This window comes from Carcharodon carcharias, chromosome 20 (genome assembly GCF_017639515.1).
Source record: "Carcharodon carcharias isolate sCarCar2 chromosome 20, sCarCar2.pri, whole genome shotgun sequence".
Classification (NCBI taxonomy): domain Eukaryota; kingdom Metazoa; phylum Chordata; class Chondrichthyes; order Lamniformes; family Lamnidae; genus Carcharodon; species Carcharodon carcharias.
In genome coordinates, this window is record NC_054486.1 from 25,926,504 (window position 1) to 25,941,894 (window position 15,391).

The window sequence follows — 15,391 nt, forward strand, 5'->3', positions numbered from 1 at the left end:
CCTATGCTGTAAGATTCTAAGATTATATATGTTTGTGGCTCTTGCTATGGACACATTGGCTGCCGTGCTTCCTACTTTAGAACATGCTGAGATCATGAAAGGTGCTATATAAATGCAAGTCTGTCTTGCGTTAAAGTGCAAAGGACCTTGTAGATAGTGGGAACAGTTGGGAAGGGTGTTGGCCTGTACAGTATCATTGAGTGTGGAGGGATTTTGTCTGCTGGGAATTTGACCAAGAATGTGTTTGTTTAGCATTGACAGCACTGTTTATCTTTTGTTCTTAGTTAATGTGTCAGTCCTGAGCAAGCCTAAGAGCACTGCAAACATAAATTTTAAGTTAAAAGCAACAGTCCTTGAGATTTCATGAGCTATTGGCACTGGCAAAAAGTCTATACTCTAAGTAAGATGAGTACTTGTCTGATTAGATCTTTGTGTATACATAATTAGTGTGCATATGTTTTTTGGGTGTTGATTATAAGATGTCCTGTCAGGCGAGCTCCAGATAGATCTCCGCAATTATTGTCATTCTCTAAATTCCTTTGACTGGGACAGACCAATAATGCTAAATTACAGCACCTGGACAATGCTTTATCCAGACTCTTGGCCTGAGCAGCACCAAATTAACCCTTTTACTTCCTGCACTTGCTTGTGGTTGTAGCAGTCATCCATATAACTGAGGAGATTGGCCTCAATCACATTGGTAGCCAGTTGCCTCTGGGCTGGAGAACACTAGCCTGTGTTGGGGTTACAAATGTCCCTCTTGGACCTTAAGCCTGAGCCTTGGCTTATTAGGAGGCGGGTAATAAAATTTAGGCTCTTTTCTTAGTGTTCTCAGCTAGTTGGCCATTTTGATAAGTATGGCCATAATCTGCAGCTTTATTCTCTGGCGGTGAGAAGTCAGCATTTACGCCTGATCACAGTAAGCTGTTGAACTGGAGAATGTGTGGCATGCACACCAGGTTTCTCTGTCACATCAAAGAGAATGTAGGGATAGAAGCAGACCATTCAGCCCCTTGATCCTGTTCTGCCATTCAGGCAGATCTTGGCTAAACTGTATCTCAACTCCATTTATCTTCCTTTACCCCATCTCCCTCGACATCGAACCAAATCTATCGAACTCAGTCTTCAAAGCTTCAATTGTCCCCGTATACACGGCCTTTTGAGGGAGAGAGAGTTCCAGATTTCCAACACCCTTCGTGTGAAAAAGTACTCCCTGATTTCATCCGTGAATGGCCTAGCCCAGGGTGTCCCAAACTGTGAGTTGTGACCTCCCCCCACCACCCCCTCTCTGCCATTGGGGTCACAAGATGAGGTTTTGGGGTTATGAGCTCCCATGCAGCAGTGGCTTCCCTGGAGCTCTGACTGACCTCCGACAGCTGCGAGGCCTCTTTAAATCCTTGTTTGTTTTTTGTTGATGGATGTTGCTGCCTGAGGCCCAACGGCTGCTGCTGCAAATAAAGGGCTGCGTTTGCTGCCAGCGTTGCGCGTGGACAATTGTATGCTCGGCCGCCATCTTTATAGGGGGCAACGTGTAGCAAGGCACATGTGTGGTCATCACTGGCGCTGGAACTGGAAATAATACAGCTCCAGCAGCATCAAGTTAACGCTTTTAACAACTCCCCTCCATCCACAGCTCATCCCACCCTGAGTCATAATTTTCTTCGCAAATCCAGAATGGTCATTACAGTTGCGTCTTAGCTTTATCGGTGATCAGAAATCTCCACAAACTTTGTTAAAGTTCATAAGCCTCATAAACTGAGACGGGTAGAAGCGAAGAACTTGCACTCGCAAGACAAAGTAGGTTTAGAGGTAAAGCCCTGGACCTCACTAACCCAAGTAATCTGTTGCTGTTTTGGGGATACATGGGCAATGAAGTGAGAAGCTGTCACCATTTAAAAGGGTGGATTTGTGTCTCCTGAAAATGACATCAATGGATTCTGCGCACGTGTCAGCGCAGAAGCCCGGTCGGTGGCCATCTTGCATTAGCAAGTGTTACGGTGGCAAGTAAAAGCCCGTGAATAGGTAGGCGTTTGTTATTTTTGGAAGAGCGCTGCCTTTCCATCAACTCATCCCGTGCTCAATCCTTGTTCCAGCCCCACCTCCGCCCACCAAACCCCGTCCACTATCGAGACATTCAGAAGGGAATTAGACTGTTATTTGAAGAGCGAAGAATGTGCAGGGTTACAGGGAGAAGGCGGGAAAATGGCACTAAGTGAAATATTCATTCGAGAGCCAGTACAGACGTGATGGACCGAATGGCCTCCTCCTGTGCTGTAACAATCCTGTGATTCTGTAACAATTCCATTTGTGTTGTTAATTTGGACTGATTTGACTGACTTTCAAGAACTAAAGAGCTGCCACCCCTGCCCTCACCCCCCCATATTTTCACTCTGGGTCACATGGAAGCCTGAGGCATTAAAATGGGGGTCACATCAGGAAAAAGTTTGGGAATCACTGGCCTAGCTCCAGTTTTACAATTGTGTTCCCTGTCCATGATTTTCCCCGCAGACAAAACAGTTTATCCGAGTCTATCTTACCAAATCCTTTAAACATTTTAAATACCTTAATTAGCTCACCCCTCACTCTCCTGTACTCAAGAGAATGTGACGCAGACACGATGGGCTGAATGGCCTCTTTCTGTGCCGTAACTTTTCTATGTTTCTAAAGTTCACGGAACCTCGCCTCACAATTTTAACCCTTGTTATTCTGTGGAAAATGATTTGCTGCCAGTTTAACATGTACAGATTAAATCATAACCACAGATCGATTTAAACACTGAGGTAGAACCATGCAATGAGAGTCCAAAGCACTTCCATTCTTTTTATCTGCAAATATTTGAAAATAATCTTTGGTGGTTTTATATGAGATTTACTCACTAAAAGGGTTAAGTCAGTGTTGCTAAGGCCGAGAGCTTCTCATCTGTGCTTTTTGTAAAGACTAGGTGAAACAGCAGATGATTCACTGTGAAGGAGCCCGTGGATTCTAAGGCACCTTTCCGTCTAATCCTAATTAGCAAGCTGCTAATGGATGGGCATCATTAATTGCAGGATCATCATCACCAAAAGAAGAAAGGAAAGAGGCTTGGAAAACATTTCTTTGTGCAGTGGATTGTTAGGATACGGAATGCCCTTCTGGTAGGTAGGAGGGAAGGCAGAGTACACAAAATATTAAATATTTAAAAAAATAAAATTTAAGAGGGTTCAGGCAAAGGTCGGAGGAATGGGACATCAGGAAGCAGGAAGAGGTCCTCAGGTTGTGCTTTGAAGCTGATTATTTGGGTTAGCCGGAAATGGTGTTGACTGAGACTTTCTAGCAACCGAATAATTTGCTTTTCACACCTAACAGAAAATCAGAAAACAGAGTCAGAATGCAGTGCCTGAGAGTATGGCAGAGGCAGGTACAATCGAGACATTCAGAAGGGAATTAGACTGTTATTTGAAGAGCGAAGAATGTGCAGGGTTACAGGGAGAAGGCGGGAAAATGGCACTAAGTGAAATGCTCATTCGAGAGCCGGTACAGACGTGATGGACCGAATGGCCTCCTCCTGTGCTGTAACAATCCTGTGATTCTGTAACAATTCCATTTGTGTTGTTAATTTGGACTGATTTGACTGACTTTCAAACAATCTATAATTAAATTTGTTGGCTACCGAAGGTGGCTCTAGGCAATAATTTTCTCCCTTTCTCAAATTGAGCGCATGCAAGCAAGCTACTTCAAACTCCATGAGCATCTTCTATGAGATTAGGTAGGTAGGTCAGATGTTTCTCACGTGTCGGTGCAGACTTGATGGGCCGAAGGGCCTCTTCTGCACTATGTGATTCTGTGATTCTGAGATGGCAAAGTAAATCTGAATATACATTTATTTATATCTTTTTCTTTCATGTATTCTGTGTCACACTCACTTCCTGTAACACTTACTCTGACATGTTGTGTTGATAACACCCCTGTTGATATACAACACGGTATTTTATCAAGTCATGAGGAGCATTTGCATGGGAGAGTGAATTAAATCATTTTGACTTTGAATTATTATTTCCTCCATCTCTATTTTGGTATCAGGTCACAAGAGGGAGAATTAAAGGGCAGGGTTTACTGGGTTAAAGGGTAAAAGGTTAAAAAGGTTAAAAGTAAAAAAGTGTAAAAACTGAGAGTGCACCAAAGTTGAAGGTCCTAATTTTAACCCTCTGCAAGTCAAAGGGTTTTGAATGGATTAAAATTGGACCTGAAATTCCTTCACTTGGGAGTAGTCTGCTTGGGATGGCACAGGGGGAGTTCACTGTACCAACTAGAGCACCAATCCTAAAAATCTTATGGCAGTAGCTTTCAATTATATAGCACTTTTAACACAGTAAAATATCCATTTACGGCTTTTCACAGATAATGTAATCAGACAAAATAAACACAATAAGGACAGGAGAGCAAGCACCTGGTCAAAGAGCCAAGTTTTTAGGAATATGTTAAGGATTGAGGGAGTGGTAGAGCGGTTTAACCAGGGGATTCCGGAGGTAAAGCCATGGCCACCAGCAACAGAGCTGAGAAGATTGGAGGTGCACAAAAGAGGCCAGAATTAGAGAAATGGAGAGTTCTTTGTGGGCTGGAGGAGGTTACAGAGATAGGGAGGGACAAGGCCATGGGAGGATTTAAGCTCATGAAGGAGAATTTTAAATTGGAGGTGTCAGTGGTTCTTGGGCCACTGTAGAACAGTGAGCGCAGGGATGATGGATGACTGGAGCTAAGTGGACATTAGGATGCTGGCAGCACAGTTTTGAATGACCTTCAAGATTTTGGATTTGTTTTAAAAGAATGTCTGTAGGAGCTCAGAGCAGGATGTCACCGCGCTGCTAAGCAAGGTCTTATACTCTTGCTTTAATTACAAACCCAGCGACATGCAGCATTTAAGACCAGGACGATGGTGCACCTTTCAGAGTGGGCTTAGTACAATCCACTGCCTTGTAAAAGTAACCCGCAGAGAGCAAAGACTCTACCTTCTGTCATAAAAGCTGCTTCCCGGCAAAGGCCATCTGCTGTGTGCGAAAAGGAGAACTTTCTGTCATTGCTAGCTAAGTACAGCTGGGCAAAGTGTTAAAGTGTGACAGAGAGCTAGGAAATGCTTGGCACACGATTATGAGGAAAGGTTCGACAGACTGGGCTTGTTTCCACTGGAGTTTAGAAGAGTGAGGGATGATTTGATTCAAGTATACAAGATCCTGAACCGCCTTGACAAGGTGGATGTCAAAAGGATGTTTCCTCTTGTGGGTGAGTCCAGAACTAGGGGGCACTGTTTTAAAATTAGAGGTCGCCCTTTTAGGACAGATGAGGAGAATTTTTTTTATCTCAGAGGGTTGTCGACTTTGGAACTCTCTGCCTCAGAAGGCAATGGAAACGGGGTCATTGAATATTTTTAAGGTAGAGGTAGATATTTTCTTGTTAGGTAAGGGAATCAAGGGTTATCGGGGTAGATGGGAATGTGGAATACGATCATACAGGAGTAGGCCATTCAGACCCTTGAGCCTGTTCCGCCATTTAATTAGATTATGGCTGATCTGATAGTAACCTCAAATCTACATCCCTCCTACCCCCGATAACCTATCACCACCTTGCTTACCAAGAATCTGTCCACCTCTGCCTTAAAAATATTCAAAGACTCTGCTTCCACTATCTTTTCAGGAAGAGAGTTCCAAAGACTCACGACCATCTAAGAGAAAAAGATTCACTTCATTTCCGTTTTAAGTGGGCAAGCCCTTATTTTTAAACTGTGACCCCTAGTTCTAGATTCTCCCACAAGAGGACAGGCCCTCTTCACATCCACCCTGCCAAGACTCCTCAGGATCTTACATGTTTCAATCAAGTTGCCTCTTACTTTTCTAAATTCCAGCAGATACAAGCCTAGTCTGTCCAATCTTTCTTCATAAAACAACCCACCCATTTCATTTATTAGCCTGGTAAACCTACTCTGACAATTGCTTCCAACGCATTTACATCCTTCCTTAAATAAGGTGACCAATACTGTGCACAGTACTCCAGATGTGGACTCACTAGTGCTCTGTATAACTGAAGCATAACCTCCCTACTTTTGTATTCAATTCCCCTCACAATAAATGATAACATTCTATTAGCTTTCCTAATTACTTGCTGTACCTGCACACTAGCCTTTTGCAATTCATGCATTAAGACACCCAGATCCCTCTGCCTCTCAGAGCTCTGCAATCTCTCACCATTTAGATAATATGCTTCTCTTTTAATCTTCCTGCCAAAATGGACAATTTCACATTTTCCCACATTAAACTCCATTTGCCAGATCTTTGCCCACTCACTTAACCTATTTGTATTTTTTGTAGCTTCCTTAAGTCCTCTTCACAACTTATTTTCCTACCTATCTTTATGTCATCAGCAAATTTGGCAACCATCCCTTCATCCAAGTCATTTATATAAATTGTGAACTGTTGAGGTCCCAGCACTGATCCCTGTGGCACACCACGCATTACATTTTGTCAACATGAAAAAGACTCATTTATGCCTACTCTCTGCTTCCTGTTAGCCAGCCAATCTTCTATCCCTGCCAATATGTTACCCCCTAAACCATGGGGCAGAATTCTCCCCCCATTGCGGGGGGGGGGATGTTGAAGAGCGGGCGTGCAGAGGCGTGCCTCTGATCGGCACCCCCAATTGGGGGCGTGCCACCATTTTACGTGGGTGGGCCAATTAAGGCCCGCCCAGTGTGACGTCCCCGTGGAAGCGCTATGCGTTCCCTGTGCGGGTGGGGGCAGAATCCCTAAACTGAGAGTGCACTCTTTCGCGCACGCACACAAAAGAACGCGCTCATCTCCCTGAGGCTGTTAAAAATAGAAAAAAAAATTTCCCTGACATGTCCCCTCATGTGACACTGTCACATTAGTTGGAACATGTCCATCACTTTTAAATTCACTTCAATTACATTTTTAAAAACCTACATGAAATCTCACCCCACCCATGGATGAGGTTTCATGCTTTTTCTAATGCCCGCCAATGCTCCTGGTCTGCCCGCCAACCTTAAAGTTGGACGGGCAGGTCCATTAATTACTTCAATGACTCTGTCAATGGCCTCAATTGGCCATTGACCAATTGGCCATTGACAGGTTGGTGGGTGCACAGCTGATTCTGCTGAGCCCCCGCCTACATGAAAAATTAAATGGGGCAGGGTGATGTCGGGAGTTCCGCCCCACGTCATCCTGCGTCATTTTATGTGTCGGCGAGCGGGTCCCGCTCCCTGCTCGTCGACCGGGAAATCCTGGCCATGAACTTTTATTCAAATCACAAACAGATTAGCCATGATCTCATGGAATGGCAGAGCTAGCTCGAGAGGCTGACTGGCCTGCTTCTGCTCCTACTTTGTATGTTTGTATGTACACAAAGAGATTTCATTCTGTATATTCCATCTGGAAAGATCAGAGCTAAAGTTGGACACCCTGGAGTAGGAGAGGAACAACGCATGCAATGAAGACATCAGTCTCCCCATAGGTGGGATTTTCTGGCTGTGCCCACCACCGAGATTGTCTGGTCCCGCTGAAAGTCAGTAGACTTTTGGCTGGGCTGCTGCATCCCCCATGGTGGGTTGCACCATGATGGGGCTGGAAAATCCCAGCCCATGTCTCTGGGGAACAACTCTAGCACAGCGTTCAATAGTTTACAGGAATCTTGAACACGGCGAGGGTAGTGGAAATCTGGAACTATCTGCCTTCAAAAGTTGCTGAAGCTGGGCAGGGGAGGGGGGTCACTTGAAAATGTCAGAATTTATGTTGATAGTCTTTTGTTTGGTATTGGTATTAAGGGATATGCAACTTGTTTGTGTGGATAGAGTTAGGATAGAGATCAGCTGTGATCTCACTGAATGCTGGAACAGGCTTGAGAGGCAGCGTGGACCCGTCCTGTCCCTACGTTCTTAGAGACGTCCCACAGGTGATGTTATTTTGTTAAAACACTTAGTAATATAACACAGCCGCCCAAGGTGTTTTCCAAACCCTCTTGCATCGCCCCCCCGGGAGCCTTTTCAACCAGCAGCTGGCTGAAGAATGTAGCAGTGGCATTACACCATGTGTTAATGGGGTATATTAATTTGGACATCAATTCATTGCACTGTTACAGACGGGGGTGAGACAGAACAGAAACCCCAATTCCCTTTTCTTACTGTCCGCAATCTGTGTTTTTTTTAAAAAGGAAGGTGTGTGTTTCTTACCCCTAATAATCAGCAGCAAGCTTTTGTGGGTTTAAATACAGATGATTATTTATTCATGCATTCACCGCATAAGTCTAATGCTACATCACTCACAAGATACACAAACACATACTCGAGAGAAAAAACAGTTACAGAGGATAGTGCACCTTTACCAATTACAGACAAAGGAATAGTTCATAGTTCACGTGTTTGGCTCGTCTTAGGAAAGAGGCCAATGTAGTGGGCCCATTGAAGAAAGCAGTTTCACTCCTGAAGGGTTAGTCTAGGTAGATTCAACCAGCTGGAGTCATATCTCAGAGTTATTGCAGGATTTCCCCAAAGAGATTAATTTTTCAGCGGGTCTTGAAGTTGGTTAATTGTGGTTCTCTTACCGGCGGGGGTCAAGAATTTGTACTGATGGACTTGAAAAGGAACAGGTGGGGACACTTTAAAGATGTGGTAGTTTCTAGGTTTTAAGGCATAGATGTTATTTCTGCTGCTGCTGTTTCTGCAGTTGGTGTCCTGTGTGGACTGACTGGTTCCTCCCTGGATCTTAGAATAATAAGACGCGTTATCTATAAACGGGTTCAGTACATGATCAGTACTGCTATTGTCAACCCAGAATGGTTTGGAAGTCCGAAGCCATTGCTACACAATGGAGAATAGATGTTGGTCTGTTCACATCTACTTGTGATGGACTGGTTTCTCTACTTATGAGACCGGGAGCCTGGAAGTCCATTGATTTCAAGGTTTTGGTTGAGTCCACAAACACTTGAGTCTGTGAATTCCACAGATCGTTTTCGTCTTGATCTGTCCATTCAGGGTGGACCCCCATCCATGGTCATTCAATGAGAAACTTTCTGGAGGCTTGAGGTAGACTGTGTAGAAATTGCAGAAGTCACCTGATCCTTCAGCAGCCACCTTTAAGGTGCATTTTTTAAAAGAAAAAGACAGTTCCAGAAAGTTCGATATGAACACAGTTTCTGTTTAAAGTTTTAAATAGACATGCCTTTACTGGGCATGACAAAGCATAAGAGTTTATTAAAAAAAATATTTTGTGTCCTCTGATTGTACTTAAATTGTCTTCTATTTTGGGACTTACATGGGGAAAGGGAAGTGATCCTGTTGAATGGGAGCACGACCATCACAATATCATCACTGTCTAGACATTGCGATGTTTGTAGCAGTTAGCAAAACATCTGGGGACCTACCATCATCTTAATACTCAACCATTGAGCGTGGGTCAGTGAATAAAGTGAAGTTGTTTGTAATTTTACTGTTCAGAGCTGTCCCTGTTAGAAACTGCTGCATCCGCCATTCCATTTTCACCTCTCCAATGTGAGTACGTCTTGTGCTTTAGTCCCTTTCTCTCTTGATGACACTGGTTAGGTTGCAGCCCAGCTCCATGCATACATTGGCCATTTTTTGCACATCGAATTGCATCAAAATTACAGCATGGACACTGGCTGTTGGTGTTTGTCCTCCAAACAATAGGTTGTCCTAGTCCCAGATATCCACCTATATGATTAGGTCTCAGCCATGACTCAGTTGGTAGGACTCTCACCCTTGATTTAGAAAGTTGTGCACTCGAGTCAACTCCCCAGAGGCTTGGGCACAGAATCTAGGCTGACTGTGCCCTACTGAGGGAATGCTATCCTGTCAGAGGTATCCTCTTTTGAATGAAATATTAAACCGAGACAACCCATCTGTCCTCTCAGGTGCATATATAAAACTCGATAGCACTACTTCAAAGGAGAGCAGGGCAACTCTCCTTGATGTTCTGGCTAATATTTATCATTTAACCAACATCACTAAAACAGATTATCTACTCATTTATGTGATAGTTGTTTGTAGTACCTTACTGTGTGCAAATTGGCTGTGGCATTCCCAACATTACAACACTTCAAAAAGTACTCAATTGGATGTAAATTTATTTTAAATTCTTGTTATCCCCCTTTCCTTCAACCATCTATCCAACCTATTTTTAAATGTTGACATTTTCATATTAACTTATACATTAACTATTAGCCGCCATTCAACGATGGAACCTACAGCTGAGCTTTGACCCTGTCCTTGGCCCAAATAGCACAAGTAGAATCTTGTTAATGTTTCTGAGGAGGAGCACTGGCTGGTTTTCTGCCCTTCCCTAGCAATCAATCATATGGCTACAGTTACAACCACTGAATTATGATCGGCCATCTCAACCCAGACCATGAATGTAATCTGGCATCTTTCTGTTCTGAATGACTCTTTTTAAGTGTTCATCCTCAGGAATGGGTGTTGCTGATAAGGCCAGCATTTATTGCCCATCTCTAGTTACCCATGATAAGACAAAGTGGTTTCTGACCTTACATAGTTTCTGTTCTCAATGAAGCACCATTTGCCGTCATTTGACCTCAGTCTTTTGCTTCTTACCACTGCACCTCCTTAAGCGATGCTGCTTCTGTTGGCTCCTTCCTCCATCCTGAGAATAGCTGGGCCTTGCGAAGGGTTCAACTGTCCCACACAGGATTGGCCAGTGAAACTGAGGCACCAGCTAAGGCGCAGTAACCAAGGTGAAATAAAAGGGCCAGCAGAAGCCAGCACAACAGACAATATAAATCTGGTATTATCCTGCCCAGAGGATATTAGCTGCATGAACCTAACTGGGGGAGGAACTGTCCTGCAATCCAAGTGGCAGACCTGAAAACTATAATTATAAAATGATAAGGAGTGTTGTTAACTTAATCTGCTTGCGGGAACACCGCTGGGATCAATCAGGTGAAGTCAACAAATGGGCAGGGTGTGAAACCAGCTGACCCCATGGGTTTTGAACATATAAACATATGAACATACTAAATAGGAGCAGAAGTAGGCCATTCGGCCTCTCGAGCCTTCTCTGCCATTCAATAAGATCATGGCTGATCTCTTTGTTTTTTCAATTCCACATTCCCTTCTACCCCCGATAACCTTTGATTCCCTTGCCAATGAATCTATCTACCTTTCTTAAAAATGTTCGATGACCCCAACTCTACCGCCTTCTGAGGCAGAGAGTTCCATAATTGCACAACCCTCTGAGAGAAAAAATTTCTCCTCATCTCTGACCTAAAAGGGCGACCCCTAAATTTAAAACAGTGCCCCCTAGTTCCGGGCTCACCCACAAGAGGAAACATCCTTTCCATGTCCACCTTGTCAATACTCCTCAGGATCTTATATACTTCAATCATGTTGCTCCTCACTCTTTAAACTCTTGGAAACAAGCACTGTCCAACCGTCCCTCATGAGACAACCTGCTCATTCCAGGTATCAGTCTAGTAAACCTCCTTTGAACCGTCTCCAACACATACTGTGAATGGGTTTAAAATCATCCCCATTGAAATCTTACCGCGCAGGAGGCCATTCTGCCCATCGTGTCTGTGATGGCTCTTTGAAAGAGCCATCCAATTAGTCCCATTCCAGTGCTCTTTCCCCATAACCTTGCCAGTGTTTCCCTTCCAAATATTTAAATACTCTTGATAGACAAGGGGGTGAAAGGTTATTGGGGGTAGGCAAGAGGTTACAATCAGATCAACCATGATCTTATTGAATGGAGGAGCAGGCTTGAAGGGCCAAGTGACCTACTCCTGTTCCTAACTCGTGTGTTTATGTATGTTTGCATTTATCTGATTCCCTTTTGAAAGTTACTATTGAATTTGCTTCCACTACCCTTTCGGGCAGTGTATTCCCAATTACAACGGCTTGCTGTGCAAAATAAAATTTTCCTTATCTCTCCTCCGGTCCTTTTGCCACGTGTCTTATACCTGTGTGCTCAGGTTATCGACTCTCCTGTCACCAGAAACAGTTTCTCCTTATTTATTCAATCAAAACCATGCACGATTTTGAACACCTCTACAAAATCTCACCTTAACTTTCTCCACTCCTAGGAGAACAGTCCCAGCTTCTCTAATTTCTCCACCTAATTTAAGTCCCTTATCACTGCTGTCAAAAGGCAAGTAAATGGTGGGGAGCCAGTCGAAAAAGTTGTTGAGGAAGAACATCAATAAATAGCAGCCAAACCACAATGCCAAAGGATTTCTGGCATAGTGGCCACTAGAGATGTAGAAAGTTGTTGAGTGGGCTGGTGCGACTCGAAAAGCTGGGGATCAAATTCCACAAAGCTGTTCACGTGATACACCAGTGAGCCTTTCAGAGGAGCAAGGCACTGAGCGGTGATGGACAGAGATTGTCGCACGGTTGCTATAAATAAAGGCGAGCCAGGAGGTGGTGGGGTGTGGTGGAATCTCCACAGGCGATGCACGCACAGACTAATTGGTCTTGTGCCAAACACGTCAAAAGCCAACAATTGAATTTTTAACAGGCTAAGTAACCTCATTGACCCCCATCTTGGAGAGAAAAGAGCTTGCACAAAGGGAAAAAAAGCTCCTTTTCCCAAACATTGAATGTTAGTTCGGCTTCTCACCTGTACTGATGTTCAGAATCTGTTCAGCTGGATCGAGGCACAATGCTATCCATTGTGAGAATTGGCAGCATCCCAAGGAAAGCAGTATGTGCAATAAAAGTATTAATTTCTGAGGCTCTGTCTTTGCAGTGGTGACAGCATCCAAAAGTGAAACAAGGAGATAGAATACTGAAATAAAAGCAAAATATTGCAGATGCTGGAAATCTGCAACAAAAACAGAAAATGCTGGAAACACTCAGCAGGTCTGGCAGGATTTGGGGAGAGAGAAACAGAATTAACATTTTGAGTCCAACACGACTTCTTTGGAATAGAATACTGATTTGAACGGCATCTCAAGGTGATCTGGAGATTGATTCTCTTCCAGGAAGGCTACAAATCAGAGACAGGAAAGTTTCATCCCCTGGGTTTAGAGTGGATTGAAAGCTGGGCCACACAGATGAATAGACACAATTTTCTAAGCAGAAAGCAGAAAGCTTCACAGCCCTGTTCTGGGTTGAATTGGAACACAGGAACCAGAGGTAACAGGATAATCCATCAGAATGAATAAACCTTTTTCATGTCCATATTCAGTGTAAAACTCCAGGAGGCAAAGGATGTTCTTCTGACCCACAGGAGATAACTTGAGAAAATGTGTATAATGGGCAATGTTGGATCAGTTGCTCATTGTTATGTGCTGTCTGCTTGTCCTTCTTATTGACTTTGTGGAAAAGGAAAGCTTCATGAGGTATATCATGAGCAGACATTGCCCATTTTAAACTAATGGCAAAATTTAATGTTACCATCTTTGCTTAGGTTAATTAATGTATCTCATTCGCAGCCATCGCTCTGCATCTTCAGTAAGAACACACAGTGCTGTAAATCCCAGCTTCAGATTGTGAAGCTTCTCTTGCTGCTCAGCTATGAAATGATAATACTTTAAATCAGAAGTCCTTTTCATGTTATGATGGACTTGGGCCAGTTGTGTCGCACCAATCAGACTAAAAGATTAGTAAATGATGAGAAGCTAAGAACTATGGAGGAGCAGAGAAATTTAGGGGTTAGTTCACAGAAAATCATTAAAAGCTAGAGGACAGGTAGAAAAGATAATTAAAAAGCCGAAGGGAATGTTGACCTTCATTTCAAAGGAGTGGAAGTTAGAGCCCAGCTAGAGTACTGGGCATTGCACCTCGGAAGAATATAGTGATCTCAGAGGAGGTACAGTGTAGACTCATCAGAATGATACCAGGATTAAATTATGAGGACATGTTGCATGGACTAGGCTGGTATTCCTTCGAATATAGAAGATTAAGAGCTGAATTCCCCCATGATCACCATTGACCAGAAATTTAACTGGACCAGCTGCATAAATACTGTGACTACAAAAGCAGCTCAGAGGCTGGGAATTCTGCAGTGAGTAACTGACTTCCTGTTTCTCCAAAGTCAGTCCACCATCTCCAAGGCACAAATCAGGAGTGTGATGGAATACTCTCCGTTTGCCTGGATAAGTGTAGCTCCAACAACGCTCAAGAAGCTCAACACCATCTAGGACAAAGCAGCTTGCTTGATTGGCACCTCTTCCACAAACATTCACTCCGTCCACCACCGATGCACAGTAGCAGCAGTGTGTACCATATACAAGGTGCACTGCAGCAACTCACCAAGGCTCCTTTGACAGCACTTTCCAAAACTATGACCTCTACCACTATGAAGGACAAGGATAGCAAACACATGAGAACACCAGCACCTGCAAGTTCCCCTTCCAAGTCACACGCCATCCTGACTTGGATTTATATCACTGTTCCTTCACTGTCACTGGGTCAAAATCCTGGAACTCCCACCCTAAGAGCACTATGGGTGTACCTACACCACATGGACTGCAGCGGTTCAAGAAGGCAGCTCACCACCACCATCTCAAGGGCAATTAGGGAAGGGCAATAAATGCTTCCTTTGCCAGTGATGTCCAGATCCCATAAACAAATAGAAAAATATCTAAATGAGGTGTTTGATACATTTAGGTACGTGGGGGAGTGCAGAACAAGGGGATATAAACTTAAAATTAGAGCTAGGTTGTTCATGAGTGATGTCAGGAAAGGATAGTGGAAATCTGGAACTGTTGAGGATGGGAATGAGTTGAAAATTCAAAACTAAGATTGATGGATTTTAGTTCGGTAAGGGTATTAAGGGATATGGAGCCAAGGCAGGTAGGTGGAGTTATAATACAGATCAACCAATGTGAATTAATTGAATGTGGAACAGACTTGAGGGGTTGAATGACCTCCTCTTGTCCCTATGGGGAGAATTTTCTGTTTGGTGTGAGGGGGCGGGCCCTGCTCGCTGACATGTAAAATGACAGGCGGTGATGTCAGGCGTGCATCCCGATGTCACTGCGCATCATCCTGATCTTCTGCTCCGGCGCGCGCCCACCGAACTGTCAAAGTCCCGTTAAGGCCATTTAAAAACCAGTTCACATAATTAAAAGGAGCTGTCTGTCCAACCTTAAGGTTGGTGGGCAGGCAAAGAGCCCAGGCGGCCTTTGCATTTTTCATGAAACCTCATCCACGGACAGGATGAGGTTTCATGAAGGGTTTAATAATTAAATAAATATTTTTTCCACACTTCATAAACACTGTCACATGAGGGGACATGTCTAAGTCATTTTTATCTGTCTTTATTAAAGATTTTAATTCTGAACTTAATCTCCAAGAGGCAGCTCCGTGCTTCGGAGATTTCCTGCGTCGTTTTGCTCGCATGTGCGAAAGACCGCAGGCCCCGACTCTCCATCC